This window comes from Schistocerca serialis, chromosome 5 (genome assembly GCF_023864345.2).
Source record: "Schistocerca serialis cubense isolate TAMUIC-IGC-003099 chromosome 5, iqSchSeri2.2, whole genome shotgun sequence".
Taxonomy (NCBI): domain Eukaryota; kingdom Metazoa; phylum Arthropoda; class Insecta; order Orthoptera; family Acrididae; genus Schistocerca; species Schistocerca serialis.
In genome coordinates, this window is record NC_064642.1 from 511,790,025 (window position 1) to 511,810,212 (window position 20,188).

Genomic DNA, 20,188 nt, shown 5'->3' on the forward strand with positions numbered 1-20,188 from the left:
TCGCATTGACGGCACTTTGAACAGTGTTACGACCCGTGGCTCTACCGTTGATTCGATCCCTGCGAAACCCTACATTTCAGCAGTATAATGCACGACCGCATGTTGCAGGTCCTGTACGGGCCCTTCTGGATACAGAAAGTGTTCGACTGCTGCCCTGGCCAGCATATTCTCTAGATCTCTCACCAATTCAAAACGACTGGTCAATGGTGGCCGAGCAACTGGCTCGTCACAATACGCCAGTCACTACTCTTGATGAACTGTGGTATCGTGTTGAAGCTGCATGGGCAGCTGTATCTGTACACGCCATCCAAGCCCTGTTTGACTCAATGCCCAGGCGTATCAAGGCCGTTATTACGGCCCGACGTGGTTGTTCTGGGTACTGATTTCTCAGGATCTATGCACCCAAATTGCGTGAAAAAGTAATCACATGTCAGTTCTATATTAATATTTGTCCAACTAATGCCCATATATCATCTGCATTTCTTTTTGGTGTAGGAATTCTAACGGCCATTAGTATAATTATTTCCCCTCCGTGAACACTGTGTCCAGATGGCGCACTGCTTGAGGCAACTGCCTAGTAACCAGGCGATCCTGTGTTAGAGTCCTTGTCCGAAACAGATTTTCATTCGTCGCGAATGAGTCCACATAACGTTCCGATGCAGGTGACATCAGTGTTACATGAAGTGTGCATGTGTTACCAACTAACACCAAACAACAACCTCTACTTGCGACGATCCTATCAAGGAAATAGTAATGTAATTATGCACCCCAGTTAGTTGGACTCTGTGGAAGACTGTCTTAGAAGGCTATAAACATCAACAATTTCGAAGTAAAATTCACTGATTTCGACAGAAAATTTACTGATTTAGATCTCACATTAGCCGACTCCTACACAAAAGTGACCGATTCCGACCTAAAATCGGCCAATATCGTCACAAATTTGCTAGTTTTGGCACATAAATCACTGATTCCAAAACACAGTTTGTATGGTTTAAAATATACGTAGTAACTGCAATAAAACGATTGTTCGTTTGCTAAAGTGATAAATTTGCCTGCAGGTTACATTGAAACCATTAACATAGTGTATGACATTTTATACAGGAGTGTTACCGTGTGATTCAGCCCGTTTTGGTTCCGCAGAAAAACAGGCTCAACAGTAACTGAAGTAGAACTGCATCGCTCTTATCCGTTTTCAACCCGAGCCCTTCTGTCTTTCACGTATTACAGTTTTACGGTTCCTTGTAAGATTCTGTACAAGAATATTTGTGTTTGTATTCGTTAATCTGGCAGGTGGAGGCCTATTTCGTTGGTACCCAACAATAATTCAGATTCACATCCCAAACCGAGTTCCTGCAAAGTGTTTTTAGGATCATATTGTCTGTCCAGAACAACTTCCACTAACACAATTTACCTATCACAGCTGGCCCTAATACGACACTCACGTGCTTTGATTGTGCTGGAGGTGATGTGTAGTTCAATGTTCATTAGTGCACCATAGACGAGTGGGTTAAGCTGTCTTAAATAAAGCCTTATGCTGACCAATTTTTAGAAAATCTGCCAAAACCAAACGCTATCTACATTCAAATGCATGGATTGAGTAGGGGGTGGAGTGTGTTACAGTATTAGTTAACGTACCGTATGCGAGTGTGTTGACTTTACATTGTTTCAGAGGTCAGCACGTCACCACAGAGCTAGCGAAGAGGTATGTCACTGACCAGTATCCCATTGGTTTCACAGAAGCTCGGCCATACTAGTTCTGCGTGTGTTGCATAACGGACTCGAACATTCAGATTTGTATCTCTTAGCGACGCTGAGCAATATCAAACAAGGAAAACACTTGGAAATGTTTAATATCGCTTCAAAACAGACCGTCAGTACGACGAGGCAAAAAAGCTTGTTTTTAAATTTGTATATCACATTTCCCATAGCCATTTCAATCCCAGTGATACGCCGTTTGGCCAAGATAGAATCGTGTGTATCTTGAATTCAGTGAATCGGACTTCCAATCCTCGAAAGGAATATCAGACCAATGTGACCCAACACCGCTCCATGCATAACAATGATGAACCATTTTGTCAACCTTACAGTTTGTACTAGAGATCGCATATAGTATACGTAAAAAAAAGATTAGATTAGAAAGACTGTCGGTAAAAATACGCTGACGATTTTAGTTTGGTGGTGGTTTTGTTGGGTAGGGTTGGGTTGTTTTGGGGAAGGAGACCAGACAGCGAGGTCATCGGTCTCATCGGATTAGGGAAGGACGGGGAAGGAAGTCGGCCGTGCCCTTTCAAAGGAACCATCCCGGCATTTGCCTGGAGCGATTTATGGAAATCACGGAAAACCTAAATCAGGATGGTCGGACGCGGGATTGAACCGTCGTCCTCCCGAGTGCGAGTCCAGTGTTTAACCGCTGCGCCACCTCGCTCGGTACGTTTTTAGTGTTGCAACTTTCCTGCATAGAGAAGATGCACCTACGGAATTATTCATTGGGCTTCAGATGCCGTCCACCAGAACATTTGCATACACTTGATGTTTTCGCCTGATTAAGGATGACATGGCCGGCCACCATGGACGAGCAGTTCTAGGCGCTTCAGTTTGGAACCGCGCGACCTCTACGGTCGCAGGTTCCAATCCAACCTCGGGCGTGGATATGTGTGATGTCCTTAGGTTGGTTAGGTTTAAGTAGTTCTAAGTTCTAGGGGACTGATGACCTCAATTGTTAAGTCCCATAGTGCTCAGTGCCATTTGAACCATTTTATGAATGACACGTTGATGTGTCTTCTAGGACGTTGTCAGCCCAGACTCAAGCTGGTTCGATATTTTGTAAGTTCATTATTTGCTCACTAAGCGACTTTTTGGATCTGCATTGAAAGGAATCCGAAATACAAGGAACACTTCATCAGTCTGAGCCAGACATTGTGACCTGTGTTTCATTATATCTCTGCTTGCGGAATCAGTATGGATTCTCCAAAACGGTTATAATAAGAGCCCGCAAAACGCATTAGAGATTCCTGCAGGCAGACTGATATCAACGGATAAGACTTACTGCAACATGTTCAATACCCGTTTTGTAAACTGAAATGACTTGCAGCTTTTTATAGAAGTTTAGAAACCTTCTGTGCTGCAGCAGCGCAGGAAAAACTGCTGCTCGAAGGTGAGCAATTCCTTTCTTCGCGAAGATTAACATATTCGTCCATAAAACTATACCATTAATGGTATTTCACATGTTTCAGGCATTCCCCGGCTGGAGAGAAAACGTAAATAACTACAACGTATAGAACTACAACGATGAAAGCGACTAAACAACGTCACTAATGAAAGGTGACCATCACCATACTAAGTCCGCCTGGTTAGTCGTGCGTTCTAACGCAGTGCCTTCCGGGCGGGAAGGCGTGCCGGTCCCCGGCGCGAAGCCGGCCGGGGTGGCGGAGCGGTTCTAGGCGCTACAGTCTGGAAACGCGCGACCGCTGCGGTCGCAGGTTCGAATCCTGCCTCGGGCATGGATGTGTGTGATATCCTTAGGTTAGTTAGGTTAAAGTAGTTCTAAGTTCTAGGGGACTGCTGACAGCAGAAGTTAAGTCCCATATTGCTCAGAGCCATTTGTTGAACCCGGCGCGAATCAAACCGGAAGATTAGTGTCGAGGTCCGGTGTGCCAGCCACTTTGTGGATGGTTTTTAAGGCAGCTTTCCATCTGCCTCGACGAATGCGCGCTGGTTCCCCTTATTCCGCCTCAGTTATTCGGCTATTGATGCGCAAACACTGTCTCAACGTATGGCTGGCTCTGAGCACTATGGGACTCAACTGCTGTGGTCATAAGTCCCCTAGAACTTAGAACTACTTAAACCTAACTAACCTAAAGACAGCACACAACACCCAGCCATCACGAGGCAGAGAAAATCCCTGACCCCGCCGGGAATCGAACCCGGGAACCCGGGTCTCAACGTATGCGTACACCATAATGCCATAATTACTCTACCACGCAAACATTTGGGGTTACGTCTCATGCAATCATGTCAGTTTTATTGCTCAAAGAGATCAATCAAACGATGTATAACAGGAAATTTCCGCACAAACACAGCCTCTCTGTTTGGTTTCCGGTTGCCTTATTATCAAACGATACAGGTACTCCATGAATAGATTGAAATAACCCGGCTATTTTTTCACTAAAATTATGTTGTAAAGGTCAGGAGTGGATGATGGAACTGGGCTCTCAGTGACCAGAAAGACAGTGGGGTTTCGGTGGACCAGTGAGTGTATGTCTGGTTGTTGTCCGACGTATCGTCATGAGAAAGTCATTTATAAAAATTTATTTTCTTACTCAGCAGAATAAGTTATGTCGGTGCTCAAAGGCACGAACACCCGCAAGGCGTAAGCTGCACACAGCCGTTGAGCTTTGCTAGCTCTGCTTTGCCACTGTCCCTGACAGCTAGCGGCCTCGCTCGACCGATGAAACAACGATGCCAGCGACTAAGCAACGCCGCTAATGAAAGGCGACCATCACCATATTAAGCCCGCCCCGTTATCCGTGCGGTCTAACGCACTGCTTTCCGGGCAGGAAAGCGTGCCGGTCCCCGGCGCGAATCCGCCAAGTGGATTAGTGTCGAGGTCCGGTGCGCCGGCCAGTCTGTGGATGGTTCGCAAGACGGCTTTCCATCTTCCTCGCCGAATGCGAGCTGGTTCCCCTTATTCCACCTCAGTTACACTACGTCGGCGATTGCTGCGCAAACACTGTCTCAACTTACGCGTACACCATAATCACTCTACCACCCAAACATTTGAGGTTACACTCGTCTGGTATGAGACGTTCCCGTGGGGGTCTCCACTGGGTTCGGTGTGGGGCGGCGTTGGGGTGAGAGGACTGCTGTAGCCTGTTGTAGGGTTGTGGACCAGTTAAGGCTACAGTGGGGACGAAGACTTTCTGTTGTTTCTATGTTCTCAGTTCAATACAATAAAATGCAATACATTTACTATATTAACGGGTAGCCTATTGCAGTCCCCCTATCATCAAAATTAGCACCCAACTAAACTTTGGGAAAACATAATTTTCTCCGGAGCTTTGATTTTAAAGTGACAAAAGATAAATTATATTTAGATTTTGTAGATATTTTATTAAACCACCGAAACACATGAAACATTTTAATTTCCCATCACAAGTAAACGTTACAGTATGATGAGGTACCCAATCTACTTTCGATATCAGTTAGAGTTACATTTAGATTTTCTAGATATTTTATTAAACCACGGAAACATACGGAAAATTTTAATTTCCCGTTATTGTAGAAAGTCAGAATATGACGAGGTAAGCAATCTTGTTTTAAAATCAGTACAACAGGTTGCCCAAAGCCAACTGAATCCGAGTGCTACGTCATTCGGCCTAGATATAGGTCAATGACACAATTTGTTCTGCTAATTTCTAACCACCTACTATTACAGAATGGCTAGCGAACCCAGCAATGCATCACAATTGCTATCTATGTACGGAAATGGGATATGTCTCGAATCTCCGAAATGTGAAATAATTTGGGTGAAGGTCACGGTTAAAGCAGGCTCAGACATGGTAATTGGATGTCTCTATAGGCCCCCTGGCTCAGCAGCTGTTGTGGCTGAGCACCTGAAGGATAATTTGGAAAGATTTCCCCACCATGTTATAGTTCTGGGTGGAGATTTTAATTTGCCGGATATAGACTGGGAGACTCAAACGTTCATAACGGGTGGCAGGGACAAAGAATCCAGTGAAATTTTTTAAAGTGCTTTGTCTGAAAACTACCTTGAACAGTTAAACAGAGAACCGACTCGTGGCGATAACATATTAGACCTTCTGGTGACAAACGGACCAGAACTATTTGAAACAGTTAACGCAGAACAGGGAATCAGCGATCATAAAGCGGTTACTGCATCGATGATTTCAGCCGTAAATAGAAATATTAAAAAAGGTAGGAAGATTTTTCTGTTTAGCAAAAGTGACAAAAAGTAGATTACAGAGTACCTGACGGCTCAACACAAAAGTTTCGTCTCAAGTACAGATAGTGTTGAGGATCAGTGGACAAAGTTCATCGTACAATATGCGTTAGATGAGTATGTGCCAAGCAAGATCGTAAGAGATGGAAAAGAGCCACCTTGGTACAACAACCGAGTTAGAAAACTGCTGCGGAAGCAAAGGGAACTTCACAGCAAACACAAACATAGCCAAAGCCTTGCAGACAAACAAAAATTACGCGAAGCGAAATGTGGTGTGAGGAGGGCTATGCGAGAGGCGTTCAATGAATTCGAAAGTAAAGTTCTATGTACTGACTTGGCAGAAAATCCTAAGAAATTTTGGTCTTATGTCAAAGCGGTAGGTGGATCAAAACAAAATGTCCAGACACTCTGTGACCAAAATGGTACTGAAACAGAGGATCACAGACTAAAGGCCGAAATACTAAATGTCTTTTTCCAAAGCTGTTTCACGGAGGAAGACTGCACTGTAGTTCCTTCTCTAGATTGTCGCACAGATGACAAAATGGTGGATATCGAAATAGACGACAGAGGGATAGAGAAACAATTAAAATCGCTCAAAAGAGGAAAGGCCGCTGGCCTGATGGGATACCAGTTCGATTTTACACAGAGTACGCGAAAGAACTTGCCCCCTTCTTGAAGCGGTTTACCGTAGGTCTCTAGAAGAGCGTAGCGTTCCAAAGGATTGGAAAAGGGCACAGGTCATCCCCGTTTTCAAGAAGGGACGTCGAACAGATGTGCAGAACTATAGACCTATATCTCTAACGTCGATCAGTTGTAGAATTTTGGAACACGTACTATGTTCGAGTATAATGACTTTTCTGGAGACTAGAAATCTACTCTGTAGGAATCAGCATGGGTTTCGAAAAAGACGGTCGTGTGAAACCCAGCTCGCGCTATTCGTCCACGAGACTCAGAGGGCCATAAACGCGAGTTCACAGGTGGATGCCGTGTTTCTTGACTTCCGCAAGGTGTTCGATACAGTTCCCCACAGTCGTTTAATGAACAAAGTAAGAGCATATAGACTATCAGACCAATTGTGTGATTGGATTGAAGAGTTCCTAGATAACAGAACGCAGCATGTCATTCTCAACGGAGAGAAGTCTTCCGAAGTAAGAGTGATTTCAGGTGTGCCGCAGGGGAGTGTCATAGAACCGTTGCTATTCACAATATACATAAATGACCTTGTGGATGACATCGGAAGTTCACTGAGGCTTTTTGCAGATGATGCTGTGGTGTATCGAGAGGTTGTAACAATGGAAAATTGTACTGAAATGCAGGAGGATCTGCAACGAATTGACGCATGGTGCAGGGAATGGCAATTGAATGTCAATGTAGACAAGTGTAATGTGCTGCGAATACATAGAAAGAAAGATCCTTTATCATTTAGCTACAAAATAGCAGGTCAGCAGTTGGAAGCAGTTAATTCCATAAATTATCTGGGGTACGCATTAGGAGTGATTTGAAATGGAATGATCATATAAAGTTGATCGTCGGTAAAGCAGATGCCAGACTGAGATTCATTGGAAGAATCCTAAGGAAATGCAATCCGTAAACAAAGGAAGTAGGTTACAGTACGCTTGTTCGCCCACTGCTTGAATACTGCTCATCAGTGTGGGATCCGTGCCAGATAGGGTTCATAGAAGAGATAGAGAAGATCCAACGGAGAGCAGCGCGCTTCGTTACAGGATTATTTAGTAATCGCGAAAGCGTTACGGATATGATAGATAAACTCCAGTGGAAGATCTCTGCGGGAGAGACGCTCAGTAGCTCGGTACGGGCTTTTGTTAAAGTTTTGAGAACATACCTTCACCGAAGAGTCAAGCAGTATATTGCTCCCTCCTATGTATACCTCGCGAAGAGACCATGAGGATAAAATCAGAGAGATTAGAGCCCACACAGAAGCATACCGACAGTCCTTCTTTCCACGAACAATACAAGACTGGAACAGAAGGGAGAACCGATAGAGGTACTCAGGGTACCCTCCGCCACACACCGTCATGTGGCTTGCGGAGTATGGATGTAGATGTGGATGTAGATGTAGATCTCCCTCTGCTCCCTCTTTCTGTCCGTATATATGTATATAATTAATTTGTGTGTGTGTCTATGTATGCGTTAGAGAATATGTAGGCTATTGAGGTGTGTTACTGCTGAAATTAAATGCTAGAGAAACCAAAATTGCAGTTTAAGCTCAGCTACTCAAAGGAGATAGGAAGCTAGGGATCTTTTCTGATGGACAAAGTCGTGGTTGGTGCATAATTTTAATTTCAACTGAAGAACAAATTTCATTATTACAGAATCAAAATAACAATATAAAAATTTAATTCGGACCTTCGTCCTCTTAAAAAAAAGAAAGACAATAGAACTACCAAAGATCAAGTCTTTTAATTTCGGACGGTTGTCCTTCAGCAGACACAGAAAACCCATGTGATTGGATCATGAATTAATACAACAAACAGCATTTTAAAAATAATAATTATAACTGTTTTTTGCAGAAGGATCACAGACAGTCACCACCATAAACACACTATTAAGTTCATTGCTTACGTAACCAAAATCTACACAACACTAATCATTCACGTTGAGTTACTTATGAAAAGATCTCGTCCGATCCGGCGACAGGCCGGATATTTAACTAAAAAACGGAAGTGCGGCGTATACACGGTGGTACTCGGAACAAACGAGTCGAAAGCAACCGCCAAGCAATTATGGAGATGATCAGGCTGCAAGCCAGGGCAGAAAACTCGCCGAACGCACACACGATCTCAGCCTGCCCGCCAAGGCGACAAACCCCATCCGCCCCACATACCAGACCATTTATACAACAGCAAATAATTCACGCGGCAGACTAATTCAACTCGTGATTCGCCTTTTTCAAGACCATGCCAGACTTACTAACTGAGAACCAAACTGAGACATTTACCGAATAAAAGAACAATTAAAATTACACTGACTTAACAAAAGCCCTGCCCTTCATAGTAAAAGAAAGTCCAAAACGAAAGCTGGGCGAAGAGCACACTAATTAACATACTACATCAAATTAACACTGCAAGAAACCTTTAAAACAAGCAGTAAAACTATTCCCTATTGGGTCCATTTGTCGAAATAATTAGACTCCACTTGTAACAACAATTCCTTTCATCTGATTTGTGTAATTCCTTTCATCTGATTTGTGTAATTGATGTTCTGATTTCATTTCTTTTTGTTTCATGCCATTATGTTAAGAAAACTGTAAATAATTTTCAATGTGAATATTAATGTTTATGTCAAATGTCAAGTAATATCGTAATAGAATTGAAATGTAACAAATGTTGAAACTGTTGTAAGATGTTTAAAATTGTAACTGTGCGTCTGTTCCATACGTAGGCAATGTGTTAGGATATGTAGAATGCAAAACCTCGGGTGAATATCCGGTCCGTCGGGCAGCGGTAGAAGGTGGATGGCAGGCGAGCTAGGGAAAATGCGCACGGGCACTGCACGGCACAACGGGCACAGTAGTAGTTGGAGTTTGGCACTGGTTTGAGCAACATCTTCTGGAGCGGGGAGACTCTCCTGAAGACATAGCTTCACTGAACCTCGGGTATGCCGTCCCAAAGCTCACACAGCATGGCAAAATTCCATAGGCACTAAATGGAAAAGTATTGCGACACTAAGAAGAATTAAAGTGCCGATACGTAAGGGCCATAGCTGTGGTTGTATGTCTGCTCTGTGCCTCGCCATCTTGCCGCCCGCCAACCGCCGCATCGATACTGGCAGGTTGAAACTTTTAGTACTGTATTCGAATGGCTCAGAGAGTGAACTGTGTTTGTTTGGAGCAATAATAACCTAAATTTTACCAGAACTTTTGCATAATTTAATTATCCTCACAACTAACCTAGACAGGGTTCTTTCCACGCGTTGTGCAACCCGAGTGTCCCGAAATAAGAATTAAAAATTGTGTTAATAATAATTATTGGCAGAACTAGCTATATTAGAATGGTGTTTAAAGAAATGTTTTGTTAATGAACCAGTAAATGAATAGCGAAGATCTAACGAAGTCGAAAGATAACATTAGTATTGATATAGTAATGAAGTTTATTATTTCGAGACAGATTTAAAGGCATTTAAATGAGCAGTAAATAAGATGAAAAGAGTAGTAACTTATATATTGGAAATCTTGAATCAATAATAACTTCAGTAATCAATTATTATAAATACAGCGATCATGCCAGTTTCAGGGTTCCTCCCTCATTCATTTGAATTCTGAAGTGTTCTAAATTGGTTTGACCAACAAAAGTTAAAGTCAAAATTTATCAGCGTTTTATCTTTACTAAAACTGACATTTTGAGTGTTGTATGAAGGTAAAATTTCTAGGGTAACCAATGCCCGATTTTAATCAGATTAATAGACAGTATAAAGTTTTGTAGTAAACATTATAGTGTAGTGTTATTATGTATTCATGATTTTCCATATCAGTACTGAACGTGAAACTATCAGTTCAATAGATTTTCTGGTTCTAAAATTCTACTATATTATGCAGTGTTACAACTTGTTTTGCATGAATATATACGAACTTGTACAGGGAAGATTAGGCTGGCGACCGTATTATTGTCACGTTGGTAGCATCTTCTGGTTTCTGTTTGATCCATCCTGAGGTGTAATTGCATTTCGAACTTACTTGACGGATCATTGTTATTACAGAGTGGATGTAAGTCTGATTTTCCACCATTCAGGTACACAGAGTCGATATCTATGCGAAAATCCTTTCCCATAAGGTGAATCCCTCTCACCGTAGCACAGGCGTTAACGAGTACTGTGTCAGGGACTACACACTCCGCGGAAACAACACTTCATAAGTTTGGACTTCCTAACTTCAGTATAGCACTCTCTTATTCAGAACCATCCCTAACTGATCTCCGGCAGATACTACAGGCCACCACAAGCGTTACAAATCTTCACAGGTTAACAGTAGTACATAAATCATACGTAACTTAATGCTTCCAGTTACGCGATGAGATGTCCAGCACGAGATTCCGGACCCGCCACCGTTTCGCACTCAAACGCGCCGACTAATCAGCACCGTCCAGCCGGCGCGCGGCAAGACGGCGAGGACGGCGACGCCCCAGGCACAGCGGATGGAGAAGACGAGGGGCCTGCCTTCGAAACATGTTGCCTCATTAAATGCCGACCGGAGAGAGAGCTCGGCCTCACCCCAAGCCGGAAAACCCAAAGCCGAACAGTCAGATATACAAGACCCAGCGAGTGTCGGTATCAGCGGCGCAAGTGGAGCATAACCAGCGCCAGTCGCCACGACTCACGCATGTTTGTCCAAATGTTTATTAGAGAAGTGAGTAAACATTTTAATTAAACTGGCGAAGAACTTTTCAGCATTCTTACCAACAACATCGAACAACAAATTGTTACATAATAGTATAGTTACAGCAGTTGTAGGTGCGTCAGGAGTGCTACGTGCAACTCCTCTTCAGAAAAGAAACCTAACTATCCACATTGGTACGTTTGTACAAAACATGTTTCCTATGCACCACTCCATAGCCACACTTACTTTATCCACTCTTTGCATCACCTTTTAAAACGAAAATGCTAAAAGGTTAAAATTCATGCGCTGTATTTACCGTTTGTGAATATTTGATAGCTGTACTCTTTACCTATGAGCTGGAAGAAATTGGAAGATTTCAGGCTGCCAGCTCCTTGTGTCTGACCACTGCCACAAATAATAATAATAATAATAGGCCGGCCGCGGTTGTCTCGCGGTTCTAGGCGCGCAGTCCGGAACCGCGCGACTGCTACGGTCGCAGGTTAGGATCCTGCCTCGGGCATGGATGTGTGTGATGTCCTTAGGTTAGTTAGGTTTAAGTAGTTCTAAGTTCTAGGGAACTGATGACCACAGCTGTTAAGTCCCATAGTGCTCAGAGCCATTTGAACAATTTTTGAATAATAATAATGATAATAATAATAATAATACAGATTGTGCCATAAGGTGATGTAGTAACCATTACATAGTTACTGTTGAGTTGTGCTGTCTATTAGTTCGTCTACTGAAGCCAAGTAAATAATGAAAAATTATCTAGTCTATCTCGAGAAATACCTACAGGTAAAAGAAGGGATTTGCAAAAGTGATCTATGTGTAACAATTTCGAAATGTGGTGCTACAGAAGAATGCTGAAGATTCGATGGGTAGATCACATAACTAATGAGGAGGTATTGAATAGAATTGGTGAGAAGGGGAGTTTGTGGCACAACTTGATTAGAAGAAGGGATCGGTTGGTAGGACATGTTCTGGAGCATCAAGGGATCACCAGTTTAGTATTGGAGGGCAGCGTGGAGGGTAAAAATCGTAGAGGGAGACCAAGAGATGAATACACTAAGCAGATTCAGAAGGACGTAGGTTGCAGTAGGTACTGGGAGATGAAGAAGCTTGCACAGGATAGAGTAGCATGGAGAGCTGCATCAAACCAGTCTCAGGACTGAAGACCACAACAACAACAACATGTAACAATTTTATGATCAAAGATGTGCAAAGTGGTTCAAATGACTCTGAGCACTATGGGACTTCACTGCTGAGGTCATCAGTCCCCTAGAACTTAGAACTACTTAAACCTAACTAATCTAAGGACGTCACATACAGCCATGCCCGAGGAAGGATTCGAACCAGCGACAGTAGTGGTCGCGCGGTTCCAGACTGTAGCGCCTAGAACCGCTCGGCCACCCCGGCCGGCGATCAAAGATGCATGCTACAAAGTAGAAAGTCTGTGTTTAGACGCTACACTAAAAATTTGGCTCACGGTGATTGGGAAGCCAGGAAATGCCCAATAAGTCTGTATTATTATGACACCCTGATCATTTTGCCAGCTACACATTGCAGGGCAAGACAAATAAAAATTCGATTCGGTCGCAGGGAAAGTCTTTCAGCAAGAGTAAAAGAGCAGACGTCAAGTTCCCACCCCGATGACATTTAAGTCTTTCATAAATGCGCCCGACGAAGCGTCTCCTGCAAGCATACCAAAGAGGCCTGCTCTCAGAGCTCCTGCTCCTCTCCGCCATGTTCTCCTATTCTATGGGACTTAATACAACAGCACAGACGGAAAAGTATGTAAAATATAAACTATTCGACACCATAGTCAAGCGATTCTTGAAACAATGCATAAGTTTCGCACCTGTGTAGCTACACTCCTCACTTTTGTTTCGGTGAAGTCAATGGGTGGTTGATATATCAGGTAAAATAGCAGTGGGGAACGAAGACCCTGTAGCGCACATTGGTAGAACGTATATTTGTGATTGGTTGTTCCATAAGGCATTTATTGTGCATTTATTCGGGAAGAACAGGGATCAAAACCATTTTGGTCATTCGAATTATGAATAATTGTGGGTTTCTTCAACCTATTATGGCTAATGTTGAGTTTTTTTTCCAGTAAGGGGAAATACCTATTTATGTTTCAGCCTTTCCCCCCTCTGAACTTCACACTGGACTTGAACTTGAGTGAGAGACAATGGCATAAGAATAGTCTCATGAGGATGAAACTCGTGTGCCCGCCACCAACTGTATTTCTAGTCTCAAACACAGTGAAACGCTGTTTAGCTCGCTTTAGAGCACTGTGGAACGAAAGACCCTGACCAGTGAAAGTGCTGTTTTTAAGACTATTTCACGTCGTGTGACTTTAATCTTATCGGAGAAGTTATTTCTTATATCTAATTGAGAAATCAGTGCTTTTCGAGAAGATTATTATCCACAGTTCAACTACATCCTGAGTGAGATTTGAAAAATTCACTGTCACAGGTCGATAAATCGTTCGTGTTCATTATCAGTACCCAGTAGAATTATCTAGACTGAGGGCTATGGAGATAAGATATAAAACCTGTCTCCATTATACGATTGTCAGGCGTCATTCTCTAAACGGTAAACACTTCATGATAATAAACGGTATCTTACGGTGTTATCTTAATTATCAGAAAGTGAGAGAGTAAAGTGTAAGATTCTTTACGTGATGAATGGTTTTGTTGACAGTGGGTGCGACGAATTTGGACTAGAGGTTATCAGTGAGGTAGCCAATTTCAAATCGTTTTCTGATAAAGGCCGTGGACTAGGAGCATTTACGTTCTGAAACAACGTACAGAAATGACCATACGAAAGCTGCTGTACGTCAGTTAGTTCTTATGATGCTGCTGTTACTTCCCTCAAATTCACATGTCTACAAGTAGTAGCGAATTGTTGGTATCTCATTGCTCCTGGTATAACACTACCGTCTGCTACTGCTATACCATAACCTTAAAGTTGAAGGCACGTAGTGAATTAAAACTATCTTGTTAAAGTAATTATAGTATAAAGCAACAGAGCAGTGTTAGCCTCTGAGAGGAACTTTGTTACGTTGACCGTGTTGTACCTAACGGAGGTGGCTTATCGGAAATGAAAGTCAGAATTACGCAAATATTTGAACAGTAACAAACAATATTTTTGCCTAGCTATACTGTTTAAAGAATAAGGAAAACGGTCGCCAGCCTAATTAGGCAACAGAAAGATTAACGTTCTCATTTAAGAAAGTAGGTATGAGTAACTTTAACGGACAAACACGACCTAGACTTGGCCACACGCGAGTGCAAAGAACTCTGACACCTGCATACGTTTACGGTAAGATTGAAGCTAACAGCTAGAGCAGCACAAACTATTTGCATAAAAATAACAAATAACGGAACACAATATTACTTTCAATGCTTATTCAAACTGAATGGTCTTTGCAACGTTATTATTACTATTCACTGCAGAATCATTAATTGAGCATAGGTTCAGTATTATTGTTCACATATTTTCCTAGCTGGCATGAAATTATAAATGTAGTTCACTGTAAAATTATGGACTGGTCACAGGTTAAGTATCTCTCAACTAAATACTATTCTGTTTAGAATGAAAGTTAAATGGAAATCACTAACAGATTACTTCTCACTGTCTTTTGAATAAAGAAATTATTGTTGTCATAAATAGTGGTCAAGGATAACCTGTGGATTTTATTACACTATTAACATGCACTTTCAATACCCAAAAGAAACAACTGCTTAGAAAGCATGAGTATATAACTTTCCATAAATGCAGTTCACAACTTTTACTACAGCAAGACACAATGTTGAGAAATTTACAAGAAACTGACTCACCTTTTAAAATTTACTACAGGCAGCACTATGATCATTTACTAAGCAAAACTTTATAAGCCTCAGTTTTAAGAGCTTTTAATCTTTAAAAGAAACTGCAAATTGTCTTTATTACAACAGTCTTCTACTTGCAAGTAAATGATTAAATAGGAGACTTTGAAACTTTACAAAACTACATTTACTGCTTCCCACAATTTCACTAAATCCACGGTAAATCTGAATACTCCCTTCTTACCAAAGATCAAACAACATTATTTAATGTTCTGAGGCTTTCATTTTTTCCACAAACTAGGACACTCGGTAATCATAGTTTAAATGGAGAGGAACCTGAAAGGTGTTGTGATAGGGAAAAAATCAAGGTAGGTACGTAAATTCAGTTACAAGTTACCTTATATTTGAGCACACTAACAGATCCAATAAGCTGATCCTTCACTGTACTTCATTATAGTATCCCGTTACAGTGATTGCGCAATGTGGTGGCAACTGCATGTTGGTAGGTGGATTTTCAGGCAGAATTGCTGGACTCTGTCCCTTCTTGGTGGCGATGATGGATGCCAATTGCAGAATCGTTCCAGCTATTTATCCATCCATCCGAGGGATTGGAAACTGTCAGAAAAAGCCTCTCTCGCAACCAGTACAATATGCAACTTTTAAACGGCAGCTCACAGTTTGGTAGCTCGTCCCTGACTGACTCTCAATTCCACCTTTTCTACCTAGCCAACCACAATTTGCGCGCGTTACACAGTTCCGTGCCCGACGGGAACTACTACACCTTTTATATACTAAAGCACTAAGAACCCTAAGTGAAGATCAGCAGTTTACATAATAGCAACCAAACACATTAAATAAAACAGAAAATTTGCACATATTAACATTTCTACAAAAAATTATTCACAGAGAAGTTACAATTATATATAGTAAGTTTTGTTCCTTCCAAATGAGACAAAGAATTTGAATGACATATACTACATTGCATAGAATCAAACCACGACATCACAGTTTTAACAAAGAAAGGAGTATACAATTTTATGTTATCGATTCAAACACATTTACAGATACTCAATGTTACAACATTAAACCAAAGCAAAAAAAGCAAAATAAATCTGTACAGCATTAGAGCTATGGTGTTACACTGGCTGTTTCTGAATGTAGCCTACCCGGCGTTTCCGAGCTAGATTTTCGTCATTACCATCGCTCCTGTCTTAGTGTAGGCCAGGATCATACATATGCACTGTCCAAGCGAAAACACAATCTCTAGAACAAATCTCTCCCCAACTTCACACGACTGTTGACAAAATATACTGGCGGGAAAAAAATAGTACGCCCTCTTAGAGGTTTCCAATTCACTGAAGATTTATTATTGCAACATCTCTTATGGACTACATGAAGTGATAACATTTACAGATCAATACCACAAGCGGTTCTGAAGTACCAGGTTCGAATCATATTGAAACACCCATATCAGTAGTTGGTTTACTCTCGCGGGCGGCAACGTAGGCGCAGACTCTGGCGTCCGATCGACTGTACAGATAGCCAACACTTACCTATTATACGTTGTGCCACACCTGCTCGACCTATCCACGTAGTTCTGCAACTGTTGTTGTTTGACGAGCACTGTGAGTCACTTCTCATCCCATCATATCTAACATGGGACATGTGCTCGTTTAGAGACGACTCTGGAGATCGTGCTGACTAGAGAAGTTGGTGTCCATCATGCGAAAGAACGGCGAAAGAACAGATCTAACAAAATTCTGCTCGTATCGAGTGCTGTTTAGCGTCTCCTCCAGATGCACCAAAGGTGAACGAAGGTTGTAGCTCATTGCACCCCACACCATAAGCCCCTGGTAGTACTAGAGTGTCTTGGACGAAGCCTCTCTACGAGACTGCACTCGCAATGTCTATGTCGTTAGCGCTTACGAACCATCACTTGCAGAATCTGCGTTGTGACTCTTCAAGCTTTTCCGGCGGATGTGTTGTAAATAGAAATTGCTTTAATTGCTTAAGACTACGGCGCTCCATTTCATTTACCAAGTGATCGTCTTACGGCACCAGTCGAACCGTGCACGTCGATGCTGTGGCGTAGGCGGAGGATGGGCTAGAGGCGAGAATGCCTGTAGTCCCACTGATAATAACCGGTACGCTACAGTTCTTGATGACACGTCTGGGCTCACAAGCCCTTTCATTTGTGTTGTAATAGCTCTACGATCTGCCTTACAATACGACGATTACGACGGCGTGGACGTCTACGGGTGTGAGAATGATGTCATCACCACTGACACCATCGTCGTTGCACAATTGACGCAATATGTCCAGCTTGCGCGGCAGTTCTCTGAAAGGACCATCCCGCCATTTGGAATTTCAGAATTTACCCCTTTCAAACTCGCTCAGTTGGCTGTAGGAAACACATGTGCGTTTCAGTGGCATGGTTGTCTGCTTGCTTCACAATTGTGCTATACACCGAGACTTCTGGTAGTGAGCATTCCCTATTAAAGGTAGCTATGCCACTATGCTATATGTTCATGGATGACGTTGAAACTATTATCAGTACTTCTCCCATCCCCTAGGTGGCATTGTTGTCATCGGATCAAAATACGCATCGCCTGTGCATGTGTATGAATCTCTTTACCAGCAGTGTTTAATGGTTTTGCAAGAATATTCCGATTTTCATAGTCGAATACTTCAACCTGTTTTTTTTTTTTTTTTTTTTTTTTTTTTTTTTTTTTTTTTTTTTTTTTTTTTTTTTTTTTTTTTGGCGGTCGTTAGTCTTCTGACTTTCTGACTGGTTTGACGCGGCCCGCCATAAATTCCTTTCCTGTGCCAAATTCTTCATCTCAGAGTAACACTTGCAACCTACGTCCTCAATTAGTTGCTGGTTGTATTCCATTCTCTGTCTTCCTCTACACATTCTGCTCTCTACAACTCCCTCCAGTACGATGAAAGTAATTCCCTCATGTCCCTTCTCCTTATCAGTGTTTTCCAAGTACTCTTTTCCTCTCCGATTCTGCGCAGAACCCCCTCAGTTTAAGGCCTATGATTGATACTAGTAGGCTTCTCTTCGCCAGGAATTCCCATTTTGTCAATGCTAGCCTGCTTTTGACGTCCTCCTTACTCTCTCCCTCATTATTATTTTCCTGCCTATGTAGTAGAATTCCTTAACTTCAACTACTTCGTGACCATCAATCCCAATGTTAAGTTTCTCGTTGTTCTCATTTCTGCTACTTCTCATTACTTTCGTCTTTCCTCGGTTTACCCTCAAACCATATTCTGTACTCATAAGATTGTTCATTCCATTCAACAGATCATGTAATACTTCTTCACTTTCACTCAGATAGAAATGTCATCAGAGAATCGTATCATTGATATCCTTTCACCTTAAATTTTAATTACAGTCCTAAACCTTGCTTTTATTTCCATCATTTCTTTTCTGATATACAGACTGAACAGTAAGGGGCGAAAGGTTCAAATGGCTCTGACCACTATGGGACTTAACATCTGAGGTCATCAGTCCCCTAGAACTTAAACTGGATTCGAGCCTGCGACGGTAGCGGTCTCGCGGTTCCAGACTGAAGCGCCTAGAACCGCTCGGCCACACCGGCAGGCAGGGGGCGAAAGACTACATCCCTGTCTTACACCTTTTTTAATCCGAGAGTTTCGTTCTTGGTCGTCCACTCTTATTATTCCCTCTTGGTTCAAAAATGGTTCAAATGGCTCTGAGCACTACGGGACTCAACTTCTGACGTCAGCAGTCCCCTAGAACTTAGAACTAGTTAAACCTAACTAACCTAAGGACATCACACACATCCATGCCCGAGGCAGGATTCGAACTTGCGACCACAGTGGTCCCGCGGTTCCAGACTGCAGAGCCTAGAACCGCACGGCCACTTCGGCCGGCATTCCCTCTTGGTTCTTGTACATATTGTATATTACCCGCCTTTCCCTATAGCTTACTTCTATTTTTCTCAAAACTTCGAAAATCTGGCACCATTTTTACATTGTCGAACGCTTTTTCCAGGTCGACAAATCCTATGAGCGTGTCTTGATTTTTCTTTAGTCTTGCTTCCAATATCAGCAGCAATTATCCTGCTTCATCCTCCAAAGGTTCTATGAAATTTAGACAGGTTGCAGCGCTATTGGTAGCCTTTAAATGGCGTCTGTAACGGTGTTACATTCCAAGCAGAGCGGTCGTTGAGTTTCTTTCGGAGGCAAACCAGAGCAATACAGACATTCAGAGGCGCTTCCAGTATGTCTGCCGGCCGTGGTGGCCCAGCGGTTCTAGCGGCTTCAGTCTGGAACCGCGCGACCGCTACGGTCGCAGGTTCGAATCCTACCCCGGGCATGGATGTGTGTGATGTCCTTAGGTTAGTTAGATTTAAGTAGTTCTAAGTTCTAGGGGACTGATGACTTCAGATGTTAAGTCCCATAGTGCTCAGAGCCATTTGAACCATTGAACCAGTATGTCTACGGAGACGTGGTTGTGAATAAAAGCAAGGTGAGTCGTTGGGCGAGGTGTCAGCCATCATCACAACAAGGTCGTGGGAACGTGTCCTATCTCCCGAGTGCCATCACTCTGCACACTTCTGTGACTCCTGAAATGTTCGAACGTGCGGACACTCTCCTTTTCAGTCAAACACCTCACTGCACAACTGTGAATAGCGCAGTGGTTAGCACACTGGACTCGCATTCGGGAGGACGACGGTTCAATCCCGTCTCCGGCCATCCTGATTTAGGTTTTCCGTGATTTCCCTAAATCATTTCAGGCAAATGCCGGGATGGTTCCTTTGAAAGGGCACGGCCGATTTCCTTCCCAATCCTTCCCTAACCCGAGCTTGCGCTCCGTCTCTAATGACCTCGTTGTCGACGGGACGTTAAACACTAACCACCACCACCACCACAACTGTGAATATCTGTTGGTGGTGCTTATACACTCGTCCACCAGTTGGGGTATTCAAAGCTGTATGCTCTCTGGCCTCCTCATTGCCTAACACAAGACCATAAAGAGCAACCAAGGATCAGCTGTGCGGAATTGCTAGGACGTTACGGGGCTGTTCATGGCAA